This window comes from Halichoerus grypus, chromosome 10 (genome assembly GCF_964656455.1).
Source record: "Halichoerus grypus chromosome 10, mHalGry1.hap1.1, whole genome shotgun sequence".
NCBI classification, from domain to species: Eukaryota; Metazoa; Chordata; class Mammalia; order Carnivora; family Phocidae; genus Halichoerus; species Halichoerus grypus.
The window spans coordinates 6,533,852-6,548,811 of NC_135721.1; positions in this window are offsets into that span (position 1 = coordinate 6,533,852).

Below are 14,960 nucleotides of genomic sequence, written 5' to 3' on the forward strand. Positions count from 1 at the left end.
TTCTGGTAACTGTGGTTTCTTACAAATACCATAAATCTTCCAACTTTGAGATCCTGCATTGAGAGCCAGCACTGGCCAATATAGCATTCAAATGATAGAGTATTTGGACCAGGAAGAGAATGTGGGAAGGAAAGGGAATTCATTCGCCACAGTGTTCAGTCTTAAGAGGCTCGTTTAGATCAAGACCTATAAATAATATGCATGTCTAAAGTCTTTTCCAAGGAATGGTATATCCAAGGACTTCTATGAAGGAAAAGCAAATATAGACAAATATTAACAAGATCATCCAGGGAGAAGATGAAAAGAGAAGCAGTTAAGGGGCCTTAGAACAGTGCAGGCATTCTTTTTTTTTTTGCTTTTATTTTTTGAATTTCACTGCATTTATGTGAAATGGTAATGTGTGTACGAGTTAAAAATCCAATAGCACTGTATGACTTTAACAAGAAAGGAAGATTCCCCTAACAACTCCTGATTTCTCCCCATTCCTGATTGTTGCTTCCCACAGTCAACATTTTCAGCTCTTAAAATTGTTCTATGGTCCTCTGAGTTTTCTTCAAAAAAAAAAAAAAAAAGTTTATACTGCTATTTCAAGACTTACTCATTTTAAACATTATACATTGACCACTTAACTATGGATGATGAGAATACAGCTATTTTCCCACCCTTCCTTAAGCTCTATCTTCCCAATATAATTATATCACTACTGTGGGTTAAATAAATATTCAGAGTTTCCATTATTATAACCTCATAAATATTCTTCAAAGATGAGCCACATAGTATACTGTGATTGTGTTTCCATGTCTCTACTACTTTGTATTTGTCCTGGAGGTAACATTTACCTTTCTTTTTCTTCATTCAATTTTCTGTGTAGCTATCACTAATTCATCTCCTAATCTGACCCCACAACTCTAAAACTCCTATCAACAGGGTTGTATGCATGGGGTAATCTATCGGTTTTATGCTTCCCGGGGTGGTCTCCTGCTCCATTCTGGACTGGCTGCTCTCTGAGCTCTAAAACAAGCGTTCAGCCTAGGGTTTTCATCTGGTCTCATGGAAGGATTTCTTTCACTTTTTTCCTAGATTGGAACACCTGAATGTTACACAGCCAGGAACAACACTCAGTTACACCATTGGACTGTTCTAATAGGAACCCCATTGCCACTGCCACCTGCTATTTGATACTTAGGATTCTAGGGATCAGATAGCACATGATTTCTCAGCAGGCACAATATTGCTCCAATAGGGACAAAAATGGTTTTGGGAGGGAACGGGTAGGCCAAACATACTTGCTATTTTAAAATATAAAACATATACTGGGGCACCTGGGTGGTGCAGCCAATTAAGCTTCAGACTCTTGGCTTCGGCTCAAGTCATGATCTCAGGGTCATGAAATCCAGCCCCGTGTTGGGCTCATGCACTGAGCGTGGAGTTTGCTTAAGATTCTCTCTCCTTTCCCCTCTGTCCACCCCACTTGTGCTCTCTCTCTCTCAAAGTAAGTAAATAAATCTTTAAAAGAATAAATAAAATATAGAACATATATATAGTACATAAATGGATATACAATGTATCTGTGGTATTAAAATTTCATAGGTGGGAGTAATTAGGAAGGGAAATCTAAAAAGGCTCCTCGGGGGAACAATGATAAAAAGAAAAAAAGTTGAGAAACACTGAGATACTACATCCTTTGCCACAGATGCCACGGAATATTGGGTACTCCGTGTAGCTACCACCTCACACATCTCCACCTTCCAAGTCCCTCACGGGTGGGTTTGCTTGATGGGACCTTGGCAAAGCCCAGCACTTCTGCTGCAAGGGCACCTGGGAAGTACTTTTTTAGCTCTGGAGTATTTAAAGCAGAGGAAGGCCATTAGGAAGAGGAAAGAGGGGGAGTGGCTTGTTGAGTGCCCCAGTCTGTAATATCTGCCAAAGCTGGGTCTGGAATTGTGGATTGAAACCCTTTTGCACTTGGAATCTCGAAGGCAGTGCTCCATTTTATTATGAGCTCCAGTGATGCTGTTAAGAAATGCCACTTTAATTCCTGATTCTTTGTATGTGATCTTTTTTTTCTTCTTCTTCTTTTTCTTCATCTGAAAGCTTTTTGGATATTCTTGTTATCATTAACATTCTGAAATTTTAGTGATGTGTCTTGGGATGTCCTTTCTACTTCTTATACTGGGTATTTTGGGGGCCCATCCATTTCCAGAAACACATGACCTTCAAATCAGGGAAATTGTCTTCGAACTTTGATCATTTCTCCACTTCATTATCTCTGTTCTCTATGAAATTCTTACTTGAAAGCTATTGGACTTCCTGAATTGATCCTTTAATTTAATTTTTTTTCTATTTTCCTGCTCTTTGGTCTTATATAATACTTTCTCAACTTTATCTTCCTGATTTACTGATTTTTATCCTTCAAATATTTTCCATTAAATCAGTCACAAAACTTATATACATTTCCCTCATTGAAAATTCTTATAACAAATAAAAGTAACAAAATGAGATAACGATGAAATATGGTTTACACATTTAAAAATTTCATGTTACGAGAAAAGGAATTTGTACAACAAAACAACCCACCCAAATGCAGGGGCAAAGCTGACGTACCCACCAACTAATTCACTGTGTTCTACTGTTTACATAATTACTAAATCAACCACTTAAGAAATATAAGTGAGAACATTAAGAAATAAGAGATCTACCTCATGATTTCTGATTTTCACAGTAGTAGTGCTCAACTCTTAACAGCATCTTGATTGACTCTGTTAAATGTTTCCAAAGTAAAAAGCAAACTTGATTCTTATAGCCTGCTGAGCAGGTTTTACTGAGATAGTGGATTTCATTGTATTTACAAGGAGACTCTGACTCAATATAGTAAATAAAATAGCACGAGTAATAAAGAACATCAAATAAATATCACTAAGAGTAATGCTTATACATATTAAAGTATTGATTTGAACCATGTTTTAACTGAATTTAGCGTCCATTAAATCAGCCAACTTTACGTATCATAAGACATAGCATCATATCAAAGCATATGAATTCACCCATCAGTAGTTTCCAAATCTGGTATACCTAACCCCAAATTAATATTTGTACAATTGGTATAGTTGTTAAGAATTAAAGTTTATTTAGAAGGGAACAACAGACACAAACATGCATGCATCTTTATAATTTAATTATTTCATATTACACATGAACAATGTTCAGATTTAAGTTTTGAACCAAGTTTACTTTTTCTGAGTTATATTTATGTATCAAGGCTTTCTTACAAAGATAATTCTTAAGTGTATGAATTAGACAAACCTACAGTAGTATTTCCATGCTCGATTTGTTCCTACTGAGATGTGAAAGTATAAACCTATTCTGAATACAGGTATTTGTCAAGATTTGGGTGTCAACATTTTGTCAGGCAAACAACTTAGTGAAAAAAAAATTGACCTTCATCTTAAAATGTATGCCTTAAAATAGTAAGCCCCTAGACTTCCAAGTTGAAATAGATCTTGGATTTCTAGAGAAGACACACGTTTTATTCAAAAGGAGGAGGGTGAGTTATAAACTCACCAACGTATTGAAAATCCATTAGTTTTAGAGAAGCCAATACTGCTTCTCAAGATGCAGGCGGTGGGTTATAACATGGACATGAATTTCACACAATATTACTTTTCCCCTTCAATGGTATTCCTGTAGAAGGTGAAATCTTTGACCTTGGGCAGTGGTCTCATTTGATGGTCTGTGTAATATCTTTGATTCTATATATATAAATCAAGCATTTCTTCCCTAAGATGTCATATTCACAAAGTAAAAAATTATAGTTCTATTTAAAGAAGCAATAATGATAGAGTGAAATGGACCATTATTCTTGGCTGCAGGCAAAGTAAAAATTCTGAACAATATTTTCACCAGCAGCCATTCTGATATCTGTAACAGCTATGGCACAAGACACCATTCTCGTCGACCTTAAAAAAGTACAGTGAAAACAACAGGTCATTTGTGGAGGGTTTCCCACTATTCCCAATATATGGTCAATTAACCGATATAAAGCACAAACGTAGTAATGTAGTAAAGGAAAACTAAGGGCTCAGGGGTGACACAGAAGAATACATCTCCTGAGGTCATAACTATCCTAAAATGTTTCCAACTGGAGAATTAAATAAATCTGATTCAACCTGAATGGATAAGGAAAATTAGCATGAACGGTGCCAGCATTAGACCTTTTAGGAACCCCATTTTTACCTTTAAAACTTCCACAGATAACAAAATCAGGATGAAACCAAATCACAGACATAATTGAGCACTGAGTTTTTTTAAATATTAAAAAATTCATGGGACGTGCATGAAATTAATAAGTATTAGTTATTATAGCTATACTTCCTTTATTATTAGTTACTGTCTATTTATTCACCTATTCACAAAATATTTGTGTTTGCTGAAAAGATAATAGAAACATATCTAACAGTGTTTCCGTGAACGGCGAAGTTCCTTTACTATGTCGCTAACGTCAGTGCACATACAAATTTCACGTAATTCTCATACACACTGTGGGAGCTTTGACAATTGGAAAGCATGATGCTCCACATAAATTTTTATTAGCCGCAATTTTGTTTCTACATATAGATAAAACTTAAAGTATATTTTGTTACTCTATCAGTAGATCAAAATTTTTTCAAAAATAGCTGACACCTTTTAAAACTCTACTATGATGGTAGGTTGGTTAGATATGAAACAGGCAAAGAAGAAACTAAAAGAGAGAACTTACTTCAATCAATAAAAGAGAGGGGCTCTTTTTTATGTCCATTATTTTAATCTTTCAGGTACAAAAATGTATTTGAAACTTCTCGTAACTTCAATCTGAAAACTGAGCAATTGTTGGCCCTGAGAGGGAGGAAGAAAAAAGACTTAAATTCTACGGGCTTTTGCTCAAGATCCTTAGCATCAATCATAAAGTAAGAAATGCAGAATTATTAACGGAACATCAAACTGCTAAGGACATCAGGCACACTTAATCACCTCAACCAATACCTTATAAGTGTGTTTTATTCGCCACAGGGAAGCTGGGTAGAAGGTGGATGGATATAAAACCGGACTTAACTGCTGAAAAAGACGGTTCAGGGAAATCTGCTTTCTCCATGCCTCAGTACACAATTATCATGGTATTCATGGTAAAGAAAAAAACGTCACCAAAATGAAACAAGTAGAAGGATGTATGTATGGTTCAACAAATTTGCTCAAACTTTTAAGGTTTTGAACTCCCAAAATTGTTGCTTTGTTTTTAATAGCTGCAGCCTGATATGCAATAAAGCACTTTTTTTAATATATAGAAACTCATATTCTAACTCATAATTTTTTACATGCTATTTCTAGAATATAAAGTTGCTTCAACATGGCCAAATTTTTAACCACTGGCTTTAAAACAACCTATAGTCCTCAGAGATGTGTATGAATTTGCTCGAATTCACAGAGCAATTGAGTGATGGAGCAGAGATGTGAAGCCAAATCCTGGCCAGAGGTCTCTCCAGATGATGCAGAGCACTTGCTTTGTGCCAATATTCTGTTGGGGACGTGAGAATTACAAAGAGCACGCCGAGGACTTAACATGCACTTGAGAAGATGAGATACAGTCTTCCACACCCAAATCAACCCAAAACAACGGAGTAATAATAATAATACAAGGCTGTATGCAAAGATTAAAAAAACACTAACAAAATAGTAAAGTGCTATAGGTGTTCAGAGAAAGGAAGGGAGATGGTTTAGATTTGAAGACAGAGAAATGGTTTCATGGACTCTGTCTCAGAACAGTAGAACTGTTAACTTTTTATCTGGAAATAATTTCAGCCTGAAAATAATTACAAATATAAAAATAGTGCAAGGAACATTTGTGTGCCCTTTCCTCAGACTCAGATTCACCTACTGTTAAACTTTTATCCCATTTGCTCTATCATTTGTGCTGTTTTTCTTTCTTCCTTCCTTCATTCATTTTAAACATACATATTTTAATAATACCTGAATAATTTAAGGTAAGTTACATACATTATGGCCCATTACCCCTACACACTTCAGTGTGTATTTTTTAAGGTTAGGGACTTTCTCTTAAATAACCAAAATACAGTTATCAGCTTCATAAATTACATTGATACGTATGCATTTATAATCTAACAATCTACAGTCCATACTCCGATCTTACCAGGTGATCTAATAACATTTTTAAATCTTAAGGCTTTTTTTTCCCAGTAGAGGATCTGGTCTAGGGTCAGGTCTCTTTAGCTACATTCAATCTGGAACATTTCCATAGCCTTTCTTTGGTTTTCATGACCTTGACACTTTTGAAAACTATAGTTCTAACTCCCACTAACTTTTCTTTTTTTAACTACAATATTCCTCATTTTGTGCTTACCTGATATTTCCTTCGTGATTGGATGGAGGTAACACTGCATAGGCGATTTTGTATTCTTTGTGTGTGATATCGGTCTGTCTCTTATAGGCGATGTTCATTTTGATCACCCGGTCAAGCGGTTGTCCGATATCTCCACTCTATAATGTTTATTTTTCTCCCATACAACTAATAAACAATTTTAACAGAAGGTAACACATGAGGACCTCACAAGTATCCCGCTCCTCATCAAATTCCCTTAAACTTAACAGCTGCAGATTACCGGAGTCAATCTTTAACCTAATGGTTGCAAAATGGGGATTTTTCAACTCCAGCATTCCCGCCACACATAGCATTTTGCTTCCGCATCCTGGTGTAAGAGTAAGACCTCCCTCCTTCTTGCCCACCTATTGATTGCTTGATTGATAGGTTGATCTTTTTCTTTCCTTCTTCCTTTCCTTCTTATTTATTATAATTTGATAATGATGATTTTTTATTTTTAAATGGTTTATAATTCATTATTGTACTTAGTCATATTGGTGGATGACTTGTCCCAGTTTTAGCTATCGGGAGTCCCTTCAAGCTGGTACCTGTGTCCTGAGGATATGCCCCTATAATTTTGGAAGGCACTTCCTTACTTCCTGGCATATTGAAGAATTTCTTGAATATGTTCCAGAAACATCTTGAACCTACTCTCTCCTATCTCTGTGGGGAGGAAACAATCTGGAAACACCAGTCTCCTGTATTTGGGACCTTTGGGTAATTCTGAAGATGGGTAGAATTTTGATAGGCAAAGAAAACACAAATTAGCATTTTAGGTTCAAACAAGGTATATGCTGAGCACTGAGAAAGGATTTCACCTTCCCCCTTTATAGCAGTTGTCTATGGCTGTGTAACAAATTACCCACCAAAATAGTGACAGCCTTTCTGCGGATATTCAACTGGGGCAAGGTTCAGTGGGAATGGCTTGTCTCTGATCCATACAGTGTTAGCTGGACTCAATTAAGACTAGAGGATCCAGGCACCTGGCTCAGTCAGTTAAGCATCTGACTCTTGATTTCAGCTCAGGTCATGATCTCAGGGTCGTGAGATCAAGCCCTGCACCAGGCTTATTAGAATAGTTTGTACACGTATCTTGATTTTAAAAATTCAGCTTAAGGGGAACTTGGGTGGCTGAGTTGGTTAAGTGTGCAACTCTTGATCTCAGCTCAGGTCTTGATCTCAGTGTCGTGAGTTCAAGCCCTGCAATGGGCCCTGTACTAGGTGTGGGGCCTACTTTAAAAAAAAAATCAGCTTAAGTAAGATTGAAAATCTGGAAACGTTTCAAGGCAGATACATAGTGATGATTTTTTTAAAGTAATTAGTCAGAAGGAAAACTTAGAAAATCAAAGGTTGTTGGGCAGAAGATGGGGAACTATGGAAGAGGATTCGGTTATTTTTTTTTATTCTTTTAAACACTGTTTTCCATTTTCAGTGAGGACAGAATGATATCACCACCAGCAAAGACAGATTTGCATTTCAACATAAAGAAAATCATGGTGAAAGTGGCCAATGAGAAAAATGTTTTCCTGAAAAGCCATTTCTTTATTTGGTGCACACCAGGGAGAGGAAGATGAAAAAAAAAGGTATAGTCTCTGGCCTTCAGGAGCTTGAAGGGTGGAGACAGACAGGCTAAAGGATTATTATGACACAAAGTGCAGAACAGAGACATGCCAGAGGTCCCACCTGCCCAGCAGTGTTTGGATGCTGTTCAGTAAAGATGTAGGAAAATCACTTTAAATAAAAACATCACAGACTAAATGATCCTTTGAATCCTATAAAAAAAAAAATTAGCAGCAGACTGTATGTGTACAGTCTATCATATGTATTGTGTTTATCTTGGTTTTATTGTTATTTTCGCCTTTTTAAGAAAGAGTTTCAGGGGCGCCTGGGTGGCTCAGTCGTTTCGCGTCTGCCTTCGGCTCAGGTCATGATCCCAGGGTCCTGGAATCAAGCCCCGCATCGGGCTCCCTGCTCAGCGGGAAGCCTGCTTCTCCCTCTCCCACTCCCCCTGCTTGTGTTCCGGCTCTCGCTATCTCTCTCTCTGTCAAATAAATAAAATCTTAAAAAAAAAAAAAAAGAGTTTCAAACATATACAGAAGTAGAGAGACTGGTATCATGAGTATCTATCACTGAGACTCAATAATTACAACACAGCTCAAATCTTCTTTCACCTGCACAGTCCATCTCTTATCCCCACATAGAGAACTTCAAAGCAAACCCTGGACGTTATATTATTTAATCTGTAAATACTTTTGTTTGTATCTCTAAAAGATACACACCTAAAAGTATTAAGAATAGAAACTTAATATCATCTAACGTCAGCCAGTGTGCAAATTTCCTTGATCGTCCTATAAAAAGTCTTTTGTCATTTTTGTTTGTTTGAATCAAGAGATAGTCAAGGTCCACATTACATTTGGTTAATATCTCCTATGGTTCTTTTAATGTATAAAAACCCTCCCTCTCTCTTTTCTAATTTCCTTCTTTATTCCTATGATTATTTTGTTGTTGAGGAAACTGGGTCATCCATTCTGTAGAATTTTCTAGTCTGGATTTGGTTCTTGAGTATATTCTTGAGTATATTCTTCTATCCTCTTTCTCTTCAACTGGTGGTTAGATCTAGAGCCTTAATCAGATTCAGGTTTGGTTTTTCTGACAAGAATTTCTGGAGGTGGTAATGTGTATTTCCTATGGCATGGCATCAGGAAACCTATAATATTGGGGGGTTTTTTTGGTGATGTTAAAAGTGTTCAGTGGATTCAGGTGTTAATGGCCTGACCCTTCCTTTTACAATACTCCCCCCCATCGGCCTTCGAGCTAATAGTTTTAACAGCTGTGATTTATTTTTAATGCTATGCTTTGATAATTTGATGACATCAGATCTTTCATATTCTTTAACTAAAAGCTAAATTCCGCCCCCAAAATACACATATGTAACACAGTACGGTGGGAGAGCAGGGAATCTTCATCTCGATTTATCAGGTATCTAGCTGACTCCTCCCTAATAAATAAGTCACTCTGGGGTCTCATTTGCCTCCTCTGTAAAATGAAGGAGGTGCTGGATGACTAAGTTATGTTCTAACTCTGAGATTCTGTGGTCGTAATTTCCCCAGATTGTCATAGGAATGATACTGGTTCCAGAAAAAACATTTGGCCTTTGCCCGTGTATACACAGGTCCCACCCACTTCCCTGTCTAAATAGCTTCAAGGGTAGGAAGCCAAGAATGAGAATTTTTGTTGCTCCTGTTGACCCATGACTAAAATTTTGGTACTCTAACTGCTGAGGTTGCAGTATCAGTCCTGCAAGTTCTGAGTGGTCAAACCAGAATTCCGACTCTGCAGGCAGGGGGTAAAAACAACTCTATCAGTTAATCAAGCTTTATGGGGGTTTTTTGAATGATATTTGACATTTAAGTCAATTATGGGTTTCAGAGATTTTAAAAGAAAACAGCCTTGAGCTGTACTTGGTCAGAGAGAAACCTGTTAGCTAACTCTAATCTTTACATGACAGTAACTACAGTATTGTTACTATCTTTAGATGCCTGAACTTTTCACTAGTGACAGTTACCTTACTTCAAAGACTGTTGCCATACAGCCTGTATTTCTTGAGATATAAATAGAATAATGCACTTTATTTACCTTATAGGCATAGGATTTGCAAGATATATATACTTACAATATATATCAGGTAACTAACAGTACCCTCAAATCAGTAATCCTACACACACGTAGACAAGAGAAACTATTAATCATGGCTTTCGGTTCAAAGCAAAACCAAACAAATGAAAGAGCCATAGGAAAGGCAGCCGGATTTCTCCTGTCGAAGGACGCCCCCCCCCCAAGTTTAAAAACTGAGCACATGGGGCGCCTGGGTGGCTCAGTCGTTAAGCGTCTGCCTTCGGCTCAGGTCATGATCCCAGTGTCCTGGGATCGAGTCCCGCATCAGGCTCCCTGCTCAGCGGGAAGCCTGCTTCTCTCTCTCCCTCTCCCACTCCCCCTGCTTGTGTTCCCTCTCTCGCTGTGTCTCTCTCTGTCAAATTAATAAATAAAATCTTTAAAAAAAAAAAAAACTGAGCACAAAAAATACCCATCTCTGTCCCAGAAGATGTGTCTGCATTAAACCAAATGAACAGTCTACCCACCTGTTATGAACCAGATTGCCCTTTGGAGACAAATGTCCCAGTGACAACCAGCAACCTATCCCTTTGTTTCGTTCTGCAGATCTAGACTGCCTGAGAGGATCTGAATTAAAAAATTCTTTGGTTGAGAACTTTCTTCTTATCATCTAGAAAGCCGATTATATTTCATGTTGCATTCTGATTGTCATAGGCAGGATGAGAAGACTACTGAAGTAGAGGAATGAGGTTCAGGGAAAAATCTGGATTCATTTGTGAACTGCCCCAGACGTAAACATGTTTTGGAGAATGCTTTATTGCTTAATATATAAGCTGTTCTTTTGAAATATTTATAGTTAATTGCATATTAAAGAAAGTAAACCAGCCTGAAGTTGAAATTTATCTTCCACTCAATCCAGCAAAATATGCCTTCAGCCAACATGGATGTTTTTTGTTTGTTTGTTTGTTTTTTGTTTTTTTTTCTCTGAAGCTTGCTCAGAAGGAAGAATACTTATTGGTAACAACACTCTTGATTAAGGCTTTTGGTGTGAAAAGGATTTTAGCTGATACTGTGGAGGAATACAAGAGAGAAAATCTTGAAAGGCTGGGCCACAGAGTTCTCATTTTGGATGAAAGGGGTCCAAGGCTATTTCCTAAAATGGGATGTCATGTGGATGACACTTGACAAGTTGAGTAGAGTTGTCACCCAGTGACACTGTGATGTGGGATGGGCCATGCAGCTGTTTGCAGGGGTGTCCTAGAGGAGAAGGGTCATGGACTGGGTGTTAAATACTTACTGCAGTCTTAGTATTGAACCCAAAGTTTGAGAAGAAGAACACTGTTCTGATGTTTTTAGGGGACAAAGGAAGGAAAACAAATCTGTACATATGAATTTATACTTACATTCTGTCTTCTGTAAAGGAAAAACCAGAGCTGGATAGCAGTTAAAGCAATAAGAACAGATTTTATTCAGGACTGTTGCAGTAGAAGAAAGAGACCTCAGTATAGAACCGGGCTCGGTTCTGAATACAGCATCAGCAAATGGGAACTTCTAGTGAAGGAGAAGTGTAGGGGTTAGTGGGTGGAAAATCACTGATACCCGGGGAGGAAGGGGGGTTATGGCTAAAATGACCCAGCAGGATTCTTGCTAAAATGGGACAATGCAGAGACAAACACAGAAGCCAAAAATTTGGGGCCTATTTGAAAAGTTTAAAGGGACTGAGTAGAGTTTGGTCAAGGAGAGAATCTTTGTCGCCCCTTCCCAAATGGACTTGGTGCAGACTGCCATAAAAATCATGACTGTAATAAATTCATTAATATAACAACGAACATAAAATGACCAAATATTAGTGAGGGGAGATAAGGAAAAATGATAATGGAAATCTTGGACCGGGAAAAATCAACTGCAAACAAGCCTCGAACCAGCCCTGAGTTTCTTGGGGATGGGGACAAAACGGGAGACAAAACATATTTTTCATTGCCTTAGAAAATGAAACATTTCAGTTCATCATGCAACGAGCACTTTCTGGCTCTGGAATCTGAGAGAAACTTCTCCAGTGGGTGGTGTCATGAGTAGCCCACGGGACAATGGGATTCCGGTAAGTTCACAAAGGAGGCACAGAAGTTCTATTTATGGCTGTTTCTCATGTGGCTTTTTGACAAAATGAGGCAAAACATGAAATTTTCTTCTACGACGAAAGTGCCAGGGGATACGGCTGAGTCCACACTTTCTAGAGATCTGATCAGATACAGGGATAAAACGTGGAGAACCCTGAGGAACAAGGAGGCCCTTCCAAATATCATTTGTCTCACCTGAATTCGTGACTCAGGTCTCTAACCGGTAGCTGAGGGACGGATCGGCCCTATTGTAAACTGAAGGAGATCTAAATGCTGCAGGCACTAGGTAGGAGGGGGCTTTTGTGAACCCTTAGGAGCCTGTGTCAGGTTCTTACCAAACAGAAGGCCGTATGGAGATGGGCCCAGGACACAAGCAAGTACTTTAGTCATACGGATTTTATTTTTCAGATTTGGCCTTTTCTACTGGAACATCTGAAGGTCAGTTTTACATCCGAGTTGATCCAAATTGAATGTCCCTGGAGGTTGTTTCCAAATTTTCCATCATTATGTAAAGTGTGTCTTTCCAAACCTTCCTTTCAACCTCTGATACTAGCCTTTCCACTAAGTGGTTTCACCTACTGCACTTAAATAGTACCTTTCCTCCATAATATATCAAAAATTGTCTGTTTTCTTGTTATTAAAAATTGCATGGAAAAGAAAAATCACCCAGAGAGCTCATCAGAAAAATATTCAACATGATGGTTTTTGAAGAGATATTTGGTGGTCAGCAATGTTTTACTCTGCGTAGTGGGAGTCATTGTGACTTTACCTCACTGACGTGACTTCTATCCTCTTATTTCCCTCCTGGACAGACATACAGGACCCATAGAGATTGTGCTGTCCAAGGTGATAGCCATTATCCGTGTGTGGCTACTTAAATTTAAATTAATTAAAACGAAGTAAAATGAAAAATTCAGCTCTACTAAAAATTCAGTTGCACTAGCCACTTTTAAAATGCTCAATAGCCATGAAAGGCTAGTGGCTGGAGTATTGGACAGGGCAGAGAGAGAAAGAGCATTCTTGTCATCACAGAAAATTCTATTGGACAGCACTGCTCCAAGAAATAAATGTACGGGCTATTAGTACAAGAGATCATATCTGTCAAGTCATAGCTAAGTGGGTTAATGGAATTGATGACAATCAGAATGTACCTGAGACCCAACGAGAAAGGATTTTGGTCTAACAAATAAAAAATGATTAAAACAGTAGTCATTTGGGGCTAGAGGTAGAAGTCATGTGTATTAATAACAAGGATTGTAATCATAAAGGTCCAGGAGAAGGACAACCATCTGACCAGAATGGAGTGTGACAGGAAATGCCCAGAAGGGGATGCTTGGTGGAGCTTTCTATTTATTGCACACAAAAAAACTGTTTTGCAGTCCAAATATTCTGGAAAGTGTGGGTTACACGAAGTCAGAAGGATTAATTTTCAAGACTTTTCTGAGTTTTTGCATCCTAATATCTCTAAGTTTGGGGAGTGTTCCTCAGTTTTATTTGAATTTGGGAATTTTTTCTGAAGGGGTTATGCTCTAGGGAAACCCTCTGCTTTAGGGCATGGTTAAGGACAGGCTACTGTTTTGAGTCTCTGACCTGCCCTGGCCATGCTCACCCCCAAATGTCTTTATAAATAAAAATACTCAGCACAAGCTCCACGACACGGTCACTGACAGTTCCCTGGTTTGAAGGTGCTTACCGATCTGTTTCTTACTCTGGTGTGGTTTCTTTGGATGTCAGTATTCCATGTTCCGGTGAACATATCTGCCCAGAAATGGTGCCCCATACCAACAACAGTGCCGCAGATAGTGAAAATGTCATGCAAGCATTTCAGACTGGCTGTCAAAAAGCAAGTTTTACACCAAGGAGGAGAAGACAGAAGTTAATGATCAGCAGGCCGTTAAGGATGAGTGGAAGTCCTCTATCATCATGATGAAGTATATGAGAAAGTCACTGTAGCCTGGGAGGATTGGTCAAGCACATGAATAGTAGCCAGAAGCATCAATAGCCTGAGCATGCAGTGACTTCTAAGAGTTTAAGAGAATAGAGCCCCTGGGTGGCTAAGTCGGTTAAGCGTCTCTTTTTTTTTAAAGACTTATTTCTTTATTTGAGAGAGCACAAGTGGGGCGGTGGGGAGAGGTTGTGTGCAGAGGGAGAGGGAGAAGTAGACTTCCTCCCAGCTGAGCAGGGAGCCCAATATGGGGCTCCATTCCAGGACCATGAGATCATGACCTGAGCTGAAGACAGATGCTTAACCGACTAAGCCAACTAGGCACACCACATCTGACTCTTGATTTCAGCTCGGGTCATGATCTCAGGGTCCCGGGATTGGGCCTGAATCAGGCTCCACACTCAGTGGGGAGTCTGCTTGAGGATTCTCTCCCTCTCCCTCGGCCCCTCCCCCTGCTCACGTGCTCTCTCTCTCTCAAATAAATAAATAAATCTTAGGAGCTTAAGAGAATAAAGGAGCAGTTGCCAATGTGCAGTGGCAGAACTCATCTTCACGAGGAATATGCAATACTTAGGCTCTGATTTGCTTATAGCTCCCACTTCCAGAATGTATCCCCTGGACTCAATGCAGGTCAAGTAGAACTCTTGCAATACAATTGCTCCCATTTACAGAGTGCTTCCTACATGCTGGGGATGACGCTGACCCCTTTTCATGAACTATCTTGTGTAATCCTCACAACACTAGAAGATTATTATATTATATTATTATACCCATTTCACAGAGAAGAAAACTGAGGTGTGGCAAGAATAAGTAACTTGACCATGGTCATACCTCTAGTAAATGGTAGAGCTAGGACTCAGAGCTCACCTTCAGAGTC